The 20810-nt window shown below is 41.5% G+C and overlaps 1 pseudogene; it reads left to right on the top strand.

The window, feature by feature from the left end:
- Positions 13039 to 13502, top strand: LOC109224714 (annotated as a pseudogene).

Below are 20810 nucleotides of genomic sequence, written 5' to 3'. Positions count from 1 at the left end.
TGTTTATTTCTTTATTTTCTTTCTTTGTATTGTATATCTAAGTGTGTAGTATTTTATCCAATACTTGAATCTTGTTTATGGGAATATTCATATTTCAAGTGTGGATTAAATACCTTGTTGTGCTTATGTATTGAATGATTTTTATCCTTTTATGGAGTGAGTTATTGTTACTTTAATTATTCTTGTTCTTTAATGTTTCCAAAGGGATTAGCTAACCCTAGGACTCGCCCATTTACTCCGAATTAATTTTGAAAAAGATAATTTGGGGTTGGGAAAGATTAATTAACAAGAACTTGAGGCGTTAACCCTCATTTTATAGATTCTACCTTGGGATAGGATTGAACTACTTGTATCCATATCCGGGTGTGCTTAATCTCTTAATTATTTTAGGGATAATTCAATTAGGAAGCCTTGTTAGTCTTCGGAAGAAGCTAATATAGAATTATTACCCGTGGCTAATTAACACAAACTAGCTCATATTTGTTAAATCATAAAATACATTGGATCGTTACTTGAATGTAATTCCCGATGCAGCCATACTTGTAGCCATTAATCATTTTACTTGCTTTCTAGGTGAGTTTACATTTCCGCATTTAGGTATAAATATCTTCCAAAACCAATTCTAAGTATTTGGCATTGCATAACAAATGATAATTCTCGTACATTCCTAATCGCCTACATATTGTTCTCTGTCCGATTCGACTTCGACTCATAGTTGGGTATATTATATTGCATGTGACCGTGTCCATTTACTTTTTAGTAGTGGATTTGGACGTCATCAAAATTATACAGATAGTCCCCTCATTTTTTGGAGAGTAATGACAAGAAACGATTTGAACCCTCGATCTTCACCATGACATAAGCATCATGATGTAAGCAACAGAGGTAACCGAAACGTCTCGTCGGTACAGTTTCCCAGGCATTTAATGCGTGCCAGTTGACGGTCGGCCGCTACCGGATTTGAACCGTCATCTTAAACCTATAAATGTATCTTTCTTCTTTTGCCCAAACTTTACTTTAAAATCTTCTTTGCTCTAATATTCAAAATCCTTTGCCTTCCTCAAAGCTTTGTATTCTCAGATCTTTGGTGTTTCTTCGCCTATTTCACCACAAAATACCAAGTGTTTCTTCTCAGTTTCCATTCTTCTTCATTCGTAAAAGTAAAATGGCTAAGACTTCAAAAATTGTTCCGCAAAAGGAAACCACTTCTTCATCAAGGCCGGGCGGTGAGGAAACGACGGCGAGCCACGCCCTGAAGAGTTTTTTCCTGGAGGGTGTGTCATCGATTGTGATTTCAAGGTTGAAAAGACCTCCTCGATGTTGGGCCTATGCGAGCCGGTATCAAGGTATATATGCTCGATACCGATAAACTCCTCTCCCAGGTTAAACAAGATTGCAACTGGGGGAAGAAACATGTGGTGGTGCTGCTCCAGAAGAATCAATCACCACCCACGTATAAGGGTTCTTTAGTGTTTACACTTACCCCTTCACGCTGGGTCCCTTGGATTTGATTATCATAGATTTTTGCAAGAATTACGAGGTTACCCTCGATCAGATTCATCCCTCTTTCTAGAGGATAGTGATACTACTTCGTTTCTTCGTAAGCAAAGTCGATGGGCTTCCCTTCACCGTCGACCACCTCATACGCCTGTATAGCCCCCGACTCTATCAGGGAAGACTAATAAAGCTTCAACGTCGGGCCACCGGGGCACCTCTCTCGAGCGTAGATGAGGACAAAGACCGGGGCTAGATAGGCCATTTTATTTGAGTGAAGACCTCAGACTTGATCCCGGCCGAGAGTATGCCATTTCTTGAGAAATGGAATATGAATCGTAAGTATAATTTTGTCCTTAATTTCTATTTATTGTCTTCGTTTTACACCCTTTCTTATCGGTGTTTTACTTGATCGCTGCCTGGATGCGGTTCCCCAACTCGAGCACTGGGTCCGAAGCCTGTTATCGCAGTCGACACATGTTGAGCGCGCATGGCGCGATTTGGCGAAGGGTCGATGGGAGGCTAGTAGTCATGGTAAATTTTTCTTCCTGACTTAATGATTTGACCACTGTCCGAATATTTTCCTGAGCTTACTCATTTTTCTTCTTTTGTAGGTCTTGGGAAGGATGAGGCCCCCGTCTGGTGATGAAGAAATACTTCCCCCACCATCTGTCTCGAAGCCGGTGAGGGAGAAGAAGAGGAAAAGGTCTTCGAATTTCACAAACTCTGAGGGGCAGACACCCAAAAAAAATATTCCGTAAACTCAAAGGGAACATCATCCCTCTAACTTTAGAGTCAGTCCAACGGCTAAGGGATGAGGCCGAAGAAGAAGAAGAAGAAGAAGAAGAAGAAGAAGAAGAAGAAGAAGACTCCGGGCTAGTGGCCTGTGTGCGAGCTGACACCGAGATTCATTGCCCTTTGAAAGAAGTCAAAATAAAAAAAGAATCTAACGCTCTAGTCGAATTGAAGACTTTCAACGCTCATAAAGGAACTACTGAATCGGTGGGAGCTGAAACTGCCCTACCTCGACATGATGAGATTGAGGGGGAAACCTCGGTCGAAGTCCTTGAGCCAGAAAGAGCTGAGGACGCTTCACCTCAGGGTGAGAAGGCTATCGAGGAAGTGGTTGATGCTGGTGTAGAAACCATGCTCGAGGCTTCCCGAGATGAAGGCGGTGCCCCAAAAGATTTACTTGGGGTGATAGATATCGGAGATTCCCCTCGTTTCCTACATTCACTAAGTCGATGATACATGAAGCTCAGGTGGTAGGGACTTGCCACGAGGAAGGGGTCCATGGAGCAGAAGACCCTTTCCGTGGCTATTTTGTTGGAGTGGAAGATGTCACCGGTCTAGGTGACTTGGAGGCACCGAGGAAGAGCTCGAGTGAGGCTTCCTCGAGCTTTAAACTGACCAATCAGTTTACGGCCCCCAGTGTCAATCCCAGGTGTAAGAGATCAATTATCATCTCGGTCTCGGAGGATGCTCGGGTTCTTTCTGCCCCCATAGGGGTGGCTAGCTATCTCTGATGCTTGGTTACTGAAGAAGACCAAGCCAAGATGGATGAGGTGGACACACCCTGTCTTTTCAACGAAGCCCAACAGGCTCTAAACCGGGTAATCCCAGATTTCCTTGTAGATGTCAATTTTTGCACTTGGACTTTTCTCCCTTTATATAACTCCTTTTTCTATGTTTGTAGGCTTCGGTTCTTTACATGAGGCTTTCCTCCGATCTCGAGGGGAGTTGAGATGGTATGAAGCCGAGGTCCGACGGATTATTAAGGAAAAAGATGCCTTCAAGCTTCTCAGTGAGCAAAGAGAAGGGGAAGCTAAAGGCCTCCGTGCTGAGCTAGAAATGGCTCAGAAGGAACGCATCGAACTGGCTGAATAGGTAAAAAGAATTTTTGAAGTTAATGATGGTGACTCGAGCACGGTGGCTAATGGTTCGAACCCGCAGGTCCAACAAAAGCTCGATGTGATCGGGCAACTCCGTGAGGAAGTAGACGTAGTGAAAACTGAGGTCGAAGAATGGAAGAAGAATATGGATCGCCTTGCCTCAGAAAAGGAGACTACTCGGGCCCCACTGGCCTTGGCTGAAATCCAGCTCCGAAGCTTGAAAGAGAAAACCTTGGTTCAAGCAAAGAAAATCAAGGAGCTCCAGTCTCAGTTGGGTTCAACAATTTCCGATCGGGAGAAGCTGGTCACAAAGCTCGAAGTGGCCAAATCGGAGGTCAAAATGACCAAGGCTAATGTTGATGAAGTGGTGGTTATTTATTGGGCCGGTGCCAAAGCTGCTCAGGTTCGAGCAAAGGAGGTTGCCAAGGCTGCTCAGGTTTGGGAATATTCGGTCGCCGAGCATGCCAAATGCCAGTCTCGGAGGGAGACTCTTGAAGAGATCCATGCTCAGGGCTTTGATCTTTCAACGGAGATCGAGAACGCCAAGAAGCTTGAAGTCGAGGCTGAGAAACTAGCTTATCCCGATAATGAGACGAATCTGAAAGCTTGAGAGAATCCGAAAGTGCGGAAGACCCTGGGGGCGAAGATGCCACTCCTAGAGATGGAGATGACCAGGCCACTTAGGCATTTAAATATTTTTTGTATTTCTGTTGAGGCCGCTTTGGCCTTTTGTAAAGAACTTCCATCGGGCCGTGTTGACCCTGTAAAATTATTTTGATGAATATATAAAACTTTTTCCCTTCCATGGCTTCTGAATCTGTTGTCTTTTTGTTAAGTTATGTAAGGGTCAAAGCGCCTTAGCATGAAGTTGTATTCGAAGGTCCAAGGTTTGAGATGGTAAGGAATGGTAATAAGCACTGCCCTCGACCGTCTCTAATCAATGGACCCCGAATGATCATTCAAACTTGCGCTGAGCTAGCCCTTAAGCTTAACGATCGAGTGAGGGCCTGCTCGAACTCGAAATAAGGTATCCCTTAGGCTTCCTAGTCGAGTGAGAATGATCTCCCGAACTCGAGGTAAAAGTAGCCCTTAGGCCTTTGTTTTTTGCTTTCGTTTGTTTTTGGCCGATCTGGCCTTTGTAAAAAGATCGTTTATATATATATATATATGCTTTTCACCTTTTTCGGCTCTAAAATTTTTCCTTTGTTTTATTGCATCTATTCACAAAGGTTGGAATGCCTTAGCACAAAATAATAAGGTTGTGTTCGAGGGTTCGAACAAACCTTGCCTTTATTGCCCTTCTAGGTTACGGCGTTATCGCGGTTCGGTGTTACCGAAGCTTTTTCCCGAAAATATCTTAAGTTTAAGATTCTGCCGAGGGTAGCCTTTAGAACCGGTTGTGAAAGAATTTTTTCTTTTTTGAAGGCCTATTTTTTTTATGGATTTTGGACGTCTCCGAACCATGTTAAATTGGCCGTATCCTTTTAGTTCGGGTGTAGCCCAGTGAGCTCACTTTCCCGAGTTATCCAGGCTTGCCTAAGATAACAGACCCCGAGTGGGTATGGCTGTGGCCTTAACATTCAAGGGTTGCCTAAGAGGTTTTATGCCCTCGACGTTCAATAGTTCGATCTGTTCGACTTTATTTTTTGTACGGCAGTCCCCGAGTGTGGGAGTGATTATCAGAACTCTAGTTACAATCGACCCTTGGGCTTGTTTCCATAATAGATCGAAAGTATGGGCTCGTAAAGTGGAAATTTTCCAAGACATTAGATAGTTGCAAGGAAAGTACTTCTCTTTATTCTTGTCAAAAATAGTCACACATGCGTACATGTTTTATGTCAGGGCTCGAGCAATCTATGTGGGCACGGTTCGTTTTGACCGTTTGGCCCTTACAATAAATCCTACCTATTAAGACCCTTCCATTTCAAAATAATTTCCTTGCTAGAACAATTCAATATCCGAGGGTAATCCCCCTAGTATTCAAGGTTGATTGTAGAGAAATCTCGTATACTATAAACACAGTCTTTGATACTGATTCGTGATCGGCCTTCAATTCTAAGTTAGCACGATTCACTGTTGCTTCGTTAAAACCTTACCGAAAAACCCAACTGGGACAAAAACGGTTCGAGGGAAAAAGAGTGCAACGCGTGCTTTCAGACCTAAAGGCTTCGTGCCGCTCCTTTTCGATAACCTGCAAGTGTTAGTCAAAAAATAGAAAGAATTGAAATGGGTTCGTACCTCAACAGTATCGTTTGAGATGAGCTATGTTCCAATAGTTCGGTAGTTGTTCTCCGTCCATCGTTTCGAGCTTATAGGATCCTTTTCATGTGATCTCGAGAATGTGGTACGACCCTTCCCAATTCGGACCCAATTTCCCTTCATTTGGATTTCGGGTGTTTAATGTGACCTTCCTCAGTACCAAGTCCCCAACATTAAAATATCGAAGGTTGGCCCTTTGATTGTAATACCTTTCGATCCGTTGTTTCTGGGCAGCCAATCGAGCGAAGGCAGCTTAACGTCGTTCATCTACTAGCTCCAGGCTCGTATTCATGGCCTCATCATTCGATTCCTTCATCGCATATCGAAATTGATGCTCAGCTCCCCGACTATGACCAATGTTAAAGCTTCGGCACCATAAACCAAGGAGAACGAGGTAGCCCCGGTACTGGACTTCGAAGTTGTGCAATACACCCAAAGGACTTCGGGCAGGATTTCTCTCCATTTTCCTTTGGCATCAGTCAACCTTTCTCTTGAGGTTTTGTATTATGGTTTGATTGGTCGATTCGGCTTGCCCATTCCCATTAGGGTGATAAGGTGATGATAGATCCTTTTGATCTTAAGGTCTTCGAGAAATTTGGTCACCTTGCTGTCGATAAACAATTTTCCGTTTTCACATGCAATTTCGGATGGTATTCCGAATCGATACGATGTGGTCCGAAATGAAGGCGATGACTTCTTTCTCCCTGACCTTCTGGTAGGCCTGTTCTTCAACTCATTTAGAGAAATAGTCAGTCATAAATAAGACAAATTGAGCCTTACCTGGTGCCGATGGAATAGGGCCGATGATGTCCATCCCCACTTCATGAACGGCCATGGGGATAAAACTGAATGCAGCAGCTCCCCGGGTTGATGAATCATCGGAGCATTTCTTTGACATTTATCACATTTTTGGACAAACTCCTTCGCATCTTTTTCCATATTAACCCAGTAATAGCCGGCTCTGATTACCTTTCGAACCAGTGATTCGGCACCTGAGTTGTTCCCGCATGTGCCTTCGTGGACTCCCTCAAAACATACTCGGTATCTCCCGGTCCCAGACATATTGCTAGCAGACCGTCGAACATCCTTCGGAGTAAGGTTCCATCTTCGGACAGGCTAAATCGGACTGCCTTTGGCGCAGGGGCCTCGATTTCTTTGGATCTAAGGTAAGTTTTTCGTTCTTCAAATACTCTACGTATTTGTTTCTCCAATCCCAGGTCAAGCTTTGTGGAGTTTATATCGGCGTGGCCTTCTTCGACCACTAACCTCATGAGTTGTACGACAACCCTCGAATTGAGTTCGTTGTCTTCGACCGATGACCCTAGGTTTGCGAGGGCATCGACTTTGGTATTTTGATCTCGAGGCACATGTTGAAAAGTCCATTCGTTGAATCAGTGTAAAGTACTTGTAGCTTAACCAGGTATCTTTGCATTCATTCCTCTCAAACATCAAAGGTTCCGTTAACCTGATTCACAACGAGGAGGGAGTCGCATTTGGCTTCAATCACCTCTGCTCCCAAGCCTTTGGCTAGTATGAGACCCGTAATCATGGCCTCATATTTGGCCTCGTTGTTAGTCAACTTTATAGTTCTAGTAGATTGTCTAACCATGTTACCTGTGGGTGGTTTTAGCACGATGTCGAGTCCGAACCTCTTTACGTTCAAAGCACCGTCCATAAAGAGGGTCCAAATCCTCAAAGATGTACCCGAGTTAACTAATAATTCTCTTTCAACCTCGGGTACTAGGGACGGTGTGAAGTCAGCCACGAAGTCTGCCAAGATTTGAGACTTGATGGCTGTTCGGGGTCGATACTCAATATCATACCCGCTGATTTCTATAGCCCATTTAGCCAATCACCCCGAAAGCTCGGGTTTATGCAAAATATTTTGAAGAGGATAAATTGTTACAACACATATGGATGACATTGAAAGTATGGTTTTAGTTTCCTAGAGGCACTTATCAAAGCGAGTGCTAACTTTTCTAGATGGGGATACCTAGTTTCGGCCTCACCTAGGGTCCGACTAACATAATAGATAGGGAAATGCGTACCTTGTTCTTCTCGGACTAGGAATCCACTTACCGCTATCTCTGATACTGCTAGATATAAGTAAAGCTGTTAGTCTGCCCTCGGCGTGTGAAGCAGCAGCGGGCTCGACAAGTACCGTTTAAGATCCTCCAAGGTCTATTGGCATTCCGGAGTCCATGTGAAGTTATTCTTCTTCTTCAGAACCGAAAAGAATCGATGGCTCTTATCGAAAGACCTCGAGATGAATCGCCCCAGGGCGGCTATACGCTATGTTAACCTCTGCACGGCCTTTACGTTGTCTACTATCGTGATGTCCTCGATAGCTTTGATTTTGTCGGGGTTGATCTCGATTCCTCGATTGGATACCATGAAGCCGAGAAATTTGCCAGAGCCGACCTCGAACGCGCATTTTTCTGGGTTGAGTTTCATGTTGTATTTCATCAGTATACTGAAAGTTTCCTGCAAATGCTTCAAATAGTCCTCTGCTCGTAGGGACTTAACTCGCATGTCATCAGTATAAACTTCCATAGATTTCCATATTTGTTCTTCGAACGTTCGATTTACTAGGCATTGATAGGTTGCACCAACATTTTTTAATCCGAATGGCATTACATTATAGCAGTAGGTACCATATTTTATGATCAACGAGGTCTTTTTCTGGTCCTCCGGTTTCATTCGTATTTGGTTGTACCTAGAATAGGCGTCGAGAAAACTAAAGATCTCGTGGCCAGCCGTAGCATCGATCATGCGATCGTTAGTCAAAGGAAAAGAATCCTCGGGACATGCTTTATTTAGGTCTTTGTAATCTACACAGCTTCTAACTTCTTAGGGACTACTACTACATTCGCTAACGATTCGGGATATTTTACTTCCCGGATGGACCCTATTTTTAGAAGTTTGGTTACCTCGTCTATGATGAAAGCGTGTTTGACCTCGGACTGAGGCCTCTTTTTTTGCTTCACCAGACGGAATTTCGGGTCCAAGCTTAGTTTATGGGTGGTAATTTCCGGTGGGATCCTTGTCATATCGAGATGGGACCAAGCAAAGTAATCCATGTTAGTTTTAAGGAATTGAATAAGTTTTCTCCTGAGCTCGGAGGCTAGCCCTGTGCCCAGGTATACCTTTTGCTCGGGCTGATGTTCGGCCGATATGATTTGTTCCAGCTCTTCGCCTGTTGACTTGGTGGCGTTAGAACCATCAGGGGCCATGAAGGATCGAGGAACCTCGTAGTCATCATCCTCATTAGTCCCCTGCTTCTCTGATTGGGTCGAGGCGGTGTCTATGGTTGCTATTTGACCTCATGTTTTCCCTTCGAATTTGACCCTTTCGTTGATGAGATCGCTGACATCAGTATCACTTCGTCGACAACAAACATTTCCTTGGTGGCAGGTTGCTCCCCACAGACTATTTTGACTCCCTCTGGCGTCGGGAACTTTAGTACCTAATGAAGGGTCGAGGGCACTGCTCTCATGTTGTGGATCCACGGTCTCCCGAATAAGGCATTATACCTCATATCACCCTCGATCATATGGAACTTCATTTCTTGGATGGTCCCGGCCACATTTACCGGCAAAGTTATCTCGCCTTTGGTGGTTTCACATGCCATGTTGAAGCCGTTTAGTACTCGGGCTGCGGGCACAACCTGATCCTGTAGGCCGAGCTGTTCTACGACCCTCGATCGGATAATATTGGCCGAGCTACCTGGATCAATTAAAACACGTTTAACTTGAGTCTTATTCATAAGTATAGATATTACTAGTGCGTCGTTGTAGGGTTGTACTATCCCTTCTGCATCCTCGTCATTGAAAGACAAGGTTCCTTCCGGTATGTAATCCCGAGTTCGCTTCTCCCTCGTGATCGACACCTTGGTGTATTTCAATACTGGTCCTTGAGGAATATTGACCTCTCCAACAATCATGCGTACCACGTGCTGTGGCTCTTCTTGCTCGTTCTTTCATGCCGCAAACTCGGGAAGCGCGACCGGCGCTGAACCGAGTGGACCCGGTCAAGCAAGCCTAAAAGACACTTTCAACCCGACTCATTTATGATCAAGAGAGGGAAAGTTTTCATTAATTAAACAATAGGAAGATCATATATACATTACTAAATCATTTCATTAGTTACACCATCGTTAAGTTTCAAAATACACACATTCTTATGATTGAGTGGAACAAGAGTCTAAATATAACATAATCCGTTGACATTTCTAACACCCATATACAACCCATATAGTGTCTACGGAGGCTATAAAGATACACAAGAGAGTTATGACAATACCGGCAATAAGGCCCCGGAAATACCTCAAAACATGGTAAAAATATGAACAAAAGATACATCACATGACCCCGGGATGAAATGAGGCTCACCGACTCTGCTGGGAAGAGGATGCACCACTAACTGCGATCAACACTGTCTGCTATGGAACCGCCTGCATCCACAGAAAGACGCAGCGCCCCCGGTAAAAGGGACGTTAGTACTTGCGAATAGTACTAGTATGTAAATCTAAAACACCATCTCAGTAGAATGAACAATAATACAAGGGGCAAACAGTCATGAGTTCAACAAGAGCTTCAACAATACTAAAACATCAAGTAAGGATCACATAAGTTCTCAAGTCAACTTCCATCTTATTAGGTTGGGTGATCTTTAGTGTCGATATGCCACAATCCACAATACCACTGTGTTCTTATACGAAGTCCGATCTCGACCCGATCGTCTAGGTCATCTCATTTGAGACATCAACCATATCCACAATTTCGATTACCATTTCCAGCACAGTTACCACCATGTGTACGGCATGGCGTCCGATCACGGCCCGATCGGCTAGGCCATCTCATTTGAGACATCAACCTTTCAATCAATCATCTCACTTCATATTTCTTTCTCATCTTTCCAATACATTGGCACGAGTGGCCTCATTTATTAAGTCATTCCTGGACCTTGGCCGTATTTCAAAATTCAAGTTTCCCTTTTTACACATTCAAGTAACATTATCATCAGCAACAATAAGGCCTATCATGTAAGGCATTTGTACATATAAGGGAAAAACTTGGAAAAATCCTAAGCACATAGAGGCTTTTCATACAAATTGGCATAACAACCTTTATTCGATTTTTGACATGAAATCTTAACCTTTCTTAACACATATTCCTCATCTTTAAACACATCCTCAAAAGGGTAAGATGACATGATAAGCATTTAGAACAAATATTGAACATATATCATTCAACACAACACATTAGGGATAGTTAATTCTAGTATGATCAATTTGGGGACTTACACCAGCTACGCGAACACCAGGGGTTTCGATTCTAAGAAGAAGGGAGTTTAGCCATACATACCTCGATTGAGCTCCCTTAAACTTTAAGATGTTCCGGAATATTAGCAATTTCAATGTATTTTAATAATATAGAAAAATTGAACCAAAAATTAGGAAAGCGATCATGATTCTAGCTCACTTGAGCATTTTATCAAATACTATGTGTGTATTAAGGTTTCATGGCCCTTTTTGTGAAAGAATGCACCAACCCACACCCCATTCTTTTCCATATTTAACTCATAACCTTCCTACATACCTTAAGAATACATGCATGCAAGGTAAGCACTCTCATCCCTATGAATTACCTTACTAATGTCCCATTTTAGTTACATTTTGAAATTAGGAGTTTGGGTGATAGAACCTTACCTCTTGGGAAGAAAACCTAGGTGCCTCTCTTGATAACTCGAAGGTTTAAGCAAGAATTGAAGAGAATTTTTTGATGAAGAACACTTTTTCCCTCTAGACTCTCTTTCTCACTCTAAAGATATCAGAAAATAGGCTCAAAATGGTCTAAGGTGGATGTTTCAACGGAATAGGGTCGGGTTTAAAAACCCAAGAAATAAAGCTTCGAAATAGGTTCTACGGTCGCATATGCGACCACATAATTATTATGCGGCCCGAAAAATGATCGAGAAAGGTGGCCCTAGGAACTGGGCTGGCCTGCTTCACTCTGCACCGCTATGCGGCCCCCAGACCTGTTCTGCGGTCGCACAATGCGTCGCAGAACCTCTCTCTGCAAAAATCCAAGGACAATTACGTGCCCAAAGTGCGGCCCGCGAAATGGTTATGCAGTTGCATAATTGGCCGCGAAATTGACCTCAAAATTCGCCAAAAAGACTGCTTCACTCTGCAGCCATTCTGCGGCCCGCAGAGTGATTATGCAGCCGCATAATAGGCCGCAAAAATACCTACTTCTGCGAAAATATTTCCTTCAACTCCGTAGTGTACTGTTCAATCCAAAACCTCCGAACCACGGCAGAATTTCTACTACTAATAACCTCTATGCCTACTTCGGCATCACGGAATCCGGGTTAGGAAAAATTTTACGGGGCCTTACGTCCTCCCCCACTTAAGATCATTCATCCTCGAATGAGGATCAAGGTTCACTATTAGCATCTTATGCAACTTAGTTTTTCATCCCACACACCTACAGTCCCGAATTTGACTAACTCCCTTAATTTCTGAAAATTTCGCCAGAGTCTCCCCTGTAACTGGGCCTATCCACCTGCCAGCGAACCCCAGAAAACACACCCTAACAACATATATGATCAAATGACGTAACAAAACACAATAAAGAAGTATATTGCAAAGAAAGAGAGAATTCTTATTGATTTGGGATGAATTACATTGGAATAAAACCCCTCTATTTATAGGGAAAGAATGACTTAGCCACAAAGTAATAATCCCTAAAATCTCTCTAAAATATAGACATTCACCTTAAATACAATTCTATTTATAACACTCCCCCTTGAATGTCTATTCAACAGATAATGTGCTTTGTTAAAACCTTAACTAAAATATAACTTAATAGAAAAAAAATTCTAGTGAAGGAAAAAGAGTGCACATATTTAGAAATACGCCTTTTAGTTGCCTCGTTAAAAATCTTACAAGAAAAACCCAATGGGACAAAACTTGTAAAGAAAAAAGAGTACAATGCGTATTAACTCCCCCAATAAGAGTATCAATTCATATCTTTGAGCCATCACATCCCGATCTTGTACACTAGCTTCTTGAAGGTTGACGTCGGTAGGGATTTGGTGAACAAATCAGTCATATTATCACTTGAACGAACTGTTGCACATTGATATCACCATTCTTTTGAAGATCATGTGTGAAAAATAACTTGAGTCTAAAGGTTTCAAGTTGAACAGGACCAATACAGAATACTTGGAGTGCAAGTTCGGCAGTGTTACCCAGGAAGCAGACGGGGATGTGAGGCTTGATATGCAAGTCATTCCCAGCAGAGAGAGTTTCATGTACCTTGGGTCTATAATTCAGAATGATGGGGAGATTGATGAGGATGCTACACATCATATCGGAGCAGGCTGGATGAAGTATAGGCCTGCTTCCGGTGTCTTGTGTGATAATAATGTGCCTTTGAGACTTAAAGGTAAGTTCTACAAGGTAGTGGTTCGGCCGACTACGCTGTATATGATAAAGTGTTGGCCAGTTAAGATCTCCCATGTCCAGTAGATGAGAGTAGCTGAAATAAAGATGTTGAGATGGATGTGTGGGCATACTAGGTTAGATAGAATTAGGAATGAAGTTATTCGGGAGAAGATGGGAGTGGCTCCTATGGAGGAAAATATGCGTGAGGCGAGGCTAAGATGGTTCAGAAATGTTAAAAGGAGAATCATAGATGCCCCAGTCAGGAGATGTGAGAGGTTGACCTTGGGGGCTAAGAGGAAGGTAGAGGTAGGCCAAAGAAGTCTTGGGGAGAGGTGATCAGGCGGGATATGGCATAGCTGGAGCTAACCGAGGACATGACCTTTAATAGGAGGGTGTGGAGGTTGAGGATTAGGGTAAAAGGTTAGTAGGTAGTCGAGCATTTTCCCTGTGTATTCCTTAGTTCTATAGTATTAGTGTTAGTTTGGTATCCCTTTTATCCTTAGTTTGCTATTATCACATGCTTTGTACTGTTGTTACTTGCCTTCCGCACGCCTTTAGTTTGCTATCAGTTCATATTTGTACTGTTATTACTGACTATTAGTACTTTTTTCATACTCTCTTTTGCTATCTTGGGTTTGTTTTCTAAATACCTTGTATTGATATTACTTGCTATCAGTGCTTCTTCCATTCTTTCTTTAGCCGAGGATCTATCGGAAATAGTTTCACTCTGCCCTTCTAAGGTAGGAGTAAGGCTGCGTACATTCTACCCTCTCCAGACCTCACTGGTGTGATTACATCATGTTGTTGTTGTTGTAGTAGTAAAAGAAGAATCTTCAATCTTTTTGTCGTGTAAGAAATACTGATATGCTTCTTCTTTCGTAAAAGATATGTATTCTCCAAAAGCAAAAGGGAATTGATGATTGATGAAATACCATCTTGAACGGCTGAAAATAGAAGTGTAAAAAGGAAATCTATTATATGGGTATCTCATAGTCATCTCCAGACTCTTTTACCCCTCTTTTTTAATGCATACTATTTTGTGTTCAAGCTCTTGTAAGTATTTTTGTTAATGGTTCGAAGCGACAAATAGTTGAATCTCAGTTTATCGTGGTGGTAAGGTCGCTTTGTTAGATTTTTAATTATTTGATCGTAATAGCAATTACTGAGTAATGATGTCAAATTAATAATTGGTGTAAATTTCTATAATTGTTAAAATCTAGACACTCTTTGATAAAGTCCAACTACTATCAAATGAGATGATATTAGAGAATATAACAAAGACTCTTTCCATCTAGTTGTTTTTTCGTAAATTTCAAGACAAACTCTTAAACGCAATACTTTGGAATGATTGAGACGGAAAATTATATTGATACGTTCTTGTCGATGCTTTGAGCAATTATTCAGTCGAACAAAATAATAGGTCTATTCTATTCTATTCAAACACAAATAGCAGCAACAACAAAACAACAAACCCAGTGAAAATGATCTGGATAGGATAGTGTGCACGTAAATTTTACCTATACCCAGAGGCGGTTCAATAGTATTCGGGGCCTAAAGTCAAACTTCAATGAGGGGCCCTAAGTTTTTCCATGTTTAAAAACTCATTTAATAAAATTTTATTTTGAAAGTTATTTTTCTAGCTTTTTGAGATGTAAAATTTTTAATAATTTATTTATAATCGATTTCTTAAATAGGATTATATATATTTCTACTTTCTAGGATTATTATTCAATTTTTTTAAGATTTTCTGTGTCACGACCCCAAACCACCCCAGTCGTGATGGCGCCTATCGCTGTACTAGGCTAGCCGATTCGACATTTACAACATAAAAAGGTCTTTTTCTTAATTCCTTTACTAATCAGATATTATCACAAATCTTCCGTTTAAACATTTCAAAGCAAGCGAAAAAATATGCAAAACATCAAACACCGCCCGAACCCGGTGTCACTAGTCATGAGCCACTAAAATACAATCTGATACTGTCTACTCAATACAAGATGAGTCTGATAAAAACAAATACTAAAAAGATTGGAAGGAGAAAGGTAGGGCAGCCGACGCCATGCAACTACATTGCTAACTCCGGAAATGCTCGGAAAGAAAGAAACATCTCTCACTCGGATGCTCTGGCACTTGGATCTGCACACAAGGTGCAGGGAGTAACGTGAGTACGCCAACTCAGTAAGTAACAATTATAAATAAAGGCTGAGTGTAGTGACGAGCATTTAAAATCATATACATATCATAACATAAAAACCTCAGTGGGAATAACAAGATCAAATCAGTAATTAAATTCTGAACATCCAGTAAAAACTCCAGTTTCAATGAAAGTTGTTAAAATATTTGTTCAACATTTTCAATAGAGGCTCAGTATAAAGAAGAGTGAAACATTTCATAAAACAAGCCCCTCGGGCAAATTATCATTCATATATATAGCCCCTCGGGCAAGCCTCTCAATCACTCGTGACTCAACACTCATCAATCAGCACTCACACTCAGCACTCATGCTCAATAGATATCTTATAATAACCGTTGTGGCGTGCAGCCCGATCCATAAATAAGAAATCGACTGCGCTCACTGGGGATGTGCAGACTCCGGAGGGGCTCCTACAGCCCAAGCGCTATATCGCTGCAGCGTGTATCCCGACCCAGCATATCGGTGCGGCGTGCAGCCCGATATATATATATATATATATATATATATATATATATATATATATATGTGTGTGTGTGTGTGTGTGTGTGTGTGTGTGTGTGTGTGTGTGTGTGTGTGTGTCACACCTCCTTTTTACCACCCCGAGAGGGTATAAGGGAGTTTTTTCCAATTTAAGTGACAATCGAAACGGGATTATTTATATTAAATTCATAGTCGCCACTTGGGATAATTTATGGTGTCCCAAGTCACCGATTTAAAATCCCGAGTCGAGGAAGTTTGGCACTGTTTTACAGTCCGCGAACACAGAAATCCGGATAAGGAATTCTGTTAACTCGGGAGAAGGTGTTAGGCATTCCCGGGTTCCGTGGTTTTAGCACGGTCGCTTTGATCATACTTGGCTTAATCAAATTGTCTAATTACTCATCTTAGAACCTATGTGCATTTGCCTCTATTAATTAAGAAATTATCTTGAAACAAGTCACGCGTACGTGTACTCATTTTGTTTGGAGCGTCAAAAATCATGTCATGCAAACGTATCCACAATTAATAACGCTTTATTAATTTTAAGAAAGTTTAGTCGAAGTTGCGCAAACGCATACTCCGATTTTGTTTTTAAGATCGTAATTATGTCACCTGGACGTGTCCACAATCACGACAATATATTAAACGTGCCTAAAGCAAACTACGAACATTCGTTTTTAATATCTAAGTTATAATATTAATGTGAGGGCCATAGGTGACTTAATTATGGATGGCACACCTCAATCTATTTCTTAAGAAATATACTTAATTAGGCCTAAGGATGTTCTTATTTACAAACGGTTTAAACTTAACTATTAGTTGTAAAAAAGTTTGGGGTACATGTGCTGGCCCCTTAATTATTTAAGCAAATCCTGGTTTGAGCTTAAACCCAAAAACTATTTGAAAGAAAACTAGGCCCAAGATCGAGCCCAGAAGTCAAGCTAGGCAGACGGTCGCCTATTTTCAAGTGGGCCAATAGATCCAGGCCCAATTCTGCACTATTCAAAATAAACTATTTTGGAGAAATACATGCTGATGAAGGTTGGGCTCGAGATTGAGCCCAAATAAAGGAAGGGAAATAATTAGAGCCAAATAAACCCAGCCACGATCCAGGCGGCCCCCTTTGGGCCAGCCCCGAACCCCAAACATTTTGGCAAGGATATTTCAAACACTAAGGCCCTAATGAGGCCCAACTAACTATAATTCACACACAACAACATAATATGCGAGTTCTGAAAATCGCAACACCTAAACAACCGTATTATAAACCTTTAAATCACTGTGTTACTATTAATACTAACAACATGAGCCTGGGTTTGTAAAATTACTCCTTAATCATACTATTATATATACAATTGTTCTAACAAAGCTAAAGTTCTGAAAATATACGACAAGCTAAATACTGTCTTTCAAGCATACATGATTCACGAACCTACATATTTTATCACAAATAAGCTATCAGAACCTTATACTAACTTGAAGTTCTGCATGTTTCATAACAATGAACTAATTAGACCTTCACATATAACATTTCCCACTAAGCGAGTGGGCATCAAACAAATCCTAGAACTACCTACATAAGAACTGCAAAAAGCTAAAACTAATAAAGAGGCTAGATGAACTTGGAAGAAACATGTGAGTAAAATTAAAAGGGCAACATTTAGCATTAGATCTTCACATTTTCAGCTACATATTTCAAATGGAAAACATGCTTGCACTTAACAGATCATTCATGGTCTAAGAAGTACCTGGATATCAAAACAAAGCAAAAAGGGAGTGAGGATTTCAGCAAGAGCAGAAGTATGAGCAAAGCAGCCATTCAACAGCAATGTTTAGCTTCCTTAGACCATCTTTAAACCCTAAAAACCAGAAATCCCATGAAAGCTTTTAAGTTCTTACTAAAAGAAGAATCAGGAAACAATTCCAACTAACTTTCAATGAAAGTAATGCAGAAACTTTTGTGTATTTTCTAGGGTCTCGAATCTTTGATCTTAGGAGTGAAAGAAGGGTTCTATATATAGCCCTTGAGGAGTGCCATGTGCTGAGAGAATAATCGAATTATTCCTTCAGCCACAAGGCATCTTTTTTAACCAACTTGGACAACTGGCTGTCCCTCATTGGTTTATGCTAACCAAATGAGGCCAGCTGCCCCTTACTCTGGAAGCTTCCAGTAGGTTCTTTTACCCTATTAACTTTACCCACCCCTCAAATAAATCCCTCAAGTTTTCTTTTGTTCAATTGACCCCTAGAAGTGTTTAACAATTACAAATCCTAACAAACAAATCAAAGCAGGCAGATATGAGTAAAAACAAATCAAACAGTAAACAACCACTGAAAGAGTGAACATCTGGACTCTTAGAACAAACCAGAAAGGATTCAATTTGAACAAATAAATACCCAAGACAAAATTAGACAAATAGACGCTTAGAATTAGAAGAAAAGTCAGAGAACAAACAAAGAACAAAACCAAAGGGGAAGAAGTGAGGTACTGGCTAACCGGAAAGAGCCTGGTGACTGAATTGAACCAACGAACAAGGAGGGCAAAGTACTCGGCGGGGTACTGTGATTTGGTCAAGAAGCTATGACTCTCGAAACAAGCCAAAACTCGTATTAGTCAAGGGTTCTCAACGAGAACAATTGCTTAACACGAGTCTTGAGTCAAATCGAGCTATGGGAGGCAAAGAATCGGAATTAGAAGAATTAGGGTTTTCTTCCAAATCTTAGATCTGAAATTCGGGGAACTTGAGGGTGTTTTTGGGGAAATTGATGATGGATTTAGGAAGAGGAGGGGACAGGGGTTGCATGGTATCAATTTGGGAAAGTTTGGAGCACCAGAACCGCCATGAGGAGATTTCCGGTGGTGGTTAGCGGCGGAGAATTTTAGGGCGGCTGTCTTTAGGATTTTGTTGGAGTAGACGAGAATGAGAGGGGTCTGAAGGGTATGGGGGGGGGGCGTTTGGACAGTAATATACGAAAACTAAGACTAGTTCCCATCCGTTCTTTTCTCTTTTGTTTTCTTTTTCTTTCTCTAATTGATTATAAACCAAAATTAAAATCCTAAATTAATTTAAAATGTAAAATTAAGCTAATTATCTAACTATCATATTTATAAAACCAGTTGACCCTAGATTAAAAGAGAAAAATTACTAATCTAAAATTAAAAACTAAAAATATAAAAGTGACCAATTTGTTTTGTGATTTTTATCTTAAAAAAACAACTAATTCACTAATTAATCCTAAAATATGAAAACAAAATCTCAATGCAATGCATGGTATTTTTGGTATATTTTTTTTCATGATTTTAATAAAAGTAAACATGCACAGAAATGCAAACAATTAACAAAAAATCCTACAAAAATCCTATAAAATCGCAAACAATTGGAAAAAATCTATTTCTTTAATTTGTAGGAGTATTTCATATAGGGCAAAAATCACGTGCTCACAATTGCCCCTCTTTGCTCGGAAACACGAAGAGTTTTCGGGCAAAGATAAAGTGAGCGGATACGAGCGATTTTTGCCCGTTTGAATACTCCATGGGAAGCATTTTTGAAAGATCTGACCGAAACTTGCTTCCGAGGTTGCCTACATATCCTTGGCTATAAAGGAAACAGGTCAGTGTAGTTCTGGAAGTTCTGGTAGCTGGGACTACCAGGAAGGTGTGATTTCACTGTTGCTGCTGCTGCTACTGCTTGCTGAACTCCTTATTACACCGAAACAAAATAGAAAGAGGCTAGGCTAAACTATGATCTATGAGTTACACGAATCCTATCTATATATCTTCAAACTTGATCTTGAAACATCTGCAGTTCTGCCGTGCGTCTTGAACTGTTGACTCGCACTCTTGAGGCGAGATGTTGTTATTCCTATCTTGAATTGAATTCTGAAATGGATTCTCTTATTTTCCAGGTGGGCGCCTGATGCTGAGAATTGAAATGTATTCCCTTGTTTTCCGGGTGGGCTCCTGGTTGCCGAAACTTGAACTGTATTCCCTTGTTCTCCAGGTGGGCGCCTGATTGCCGAAACTTGAACTATATTCCCTTGATCTCCAGGTGGGAGCCTGATTGTCGAAACTTGAACTGTATTCCCTTGTTCTCCAGGTGGGCGCCTGATTGCCGAGACTTGAACTGTATTCCCTTGTTCTCCAGGTGGGCGCCTGATTGCCGAAACTTGAACTGTATTCCCTTGTTCTCCAGGTGGGCGCCTGATTGCCGAAACTTGAACTGTATTCCCTTGTTCTCCAGGTGGGCGCCTGATTGCCGAAAACTTGAACTGTATTCCTTTGTTCTCCAGGTGGGCGCCTGACGAAACTTGAACTGTATTCCCTTGTTCTCCAGGTGGGCGCCTGATTGCCGAAAACTTGAACTGTATTCCCTTGTTCTCCTGGTAGGCGCCTGATTGCCGAGACTTGGACTGTATTCCCTTGTTCTCCAGGTGGGCGCCTGATTGCCGAAACTTGAACTATATTCCCTTGTTCTCCAGGTGGGCGCCTAATTGCCGAAACTTGAACTATATTTCCTAAAGGTAGAACTTATGCCAAATCTTGTTATCTATGAAGGTCTTGAAATTTAACTAGGTCCCATTATCCAGGAGGGTCCTGAAATTTTACGGCCGAACCTGTCTAGCAATCAGGCGCCCACCTGGAGAACAAGGGAATTTTCTGCCCCTGTTTCAATCAAAGAAAATTTTATCAGTTTGAAAATGCGATGGTTAGTTTGCGGCATTCTTGCTGAAGGTGACTTTTCCGCTGCCATGCTTTGTTCCGATTAGCTGCCTCTGACTGGCAAAGAATTGTCTGATCTTTTGATTGAGACTCAACCACAGGGCCCTGAATGACCTGAGTGCCCCACACTCATCCTGCTGTTTTACGTTTCTATCCTTCCAATTGAACCTCTGTATTTCCCCAAAGTTCACGAAACCACTCTACTACCTAAACTTCCACTAACACCTCATTTTCCATTTTGCGTCATGCCATTTCTGGTATGTTTTGGCCGCACTTTGCTTCGTGCAATTGAAAATTGGTAATAAGCTTTGAAATCCT

The sequence above is a fragment of the Nicotiana attenuata genome, chromosome 3 (assembly GCF_001879085.1).
Source record: "Nicotiana attenuata strain UT chromosome 3, NIATTr2, whole genome shotgun sequence".
NCBI classification, from domain to species: Eukaryota; Viridiplantae; Streptophyta; class Magnoliopsida; order Solanales; family Solanaceae; genus Nicotiana; species Nicotiana attenuata.
The sequence above is the reverse complement of the archived record's forward strand: the minus strand, read 5'-3'. Positions and strand labels throughout refer to the sequence as shown.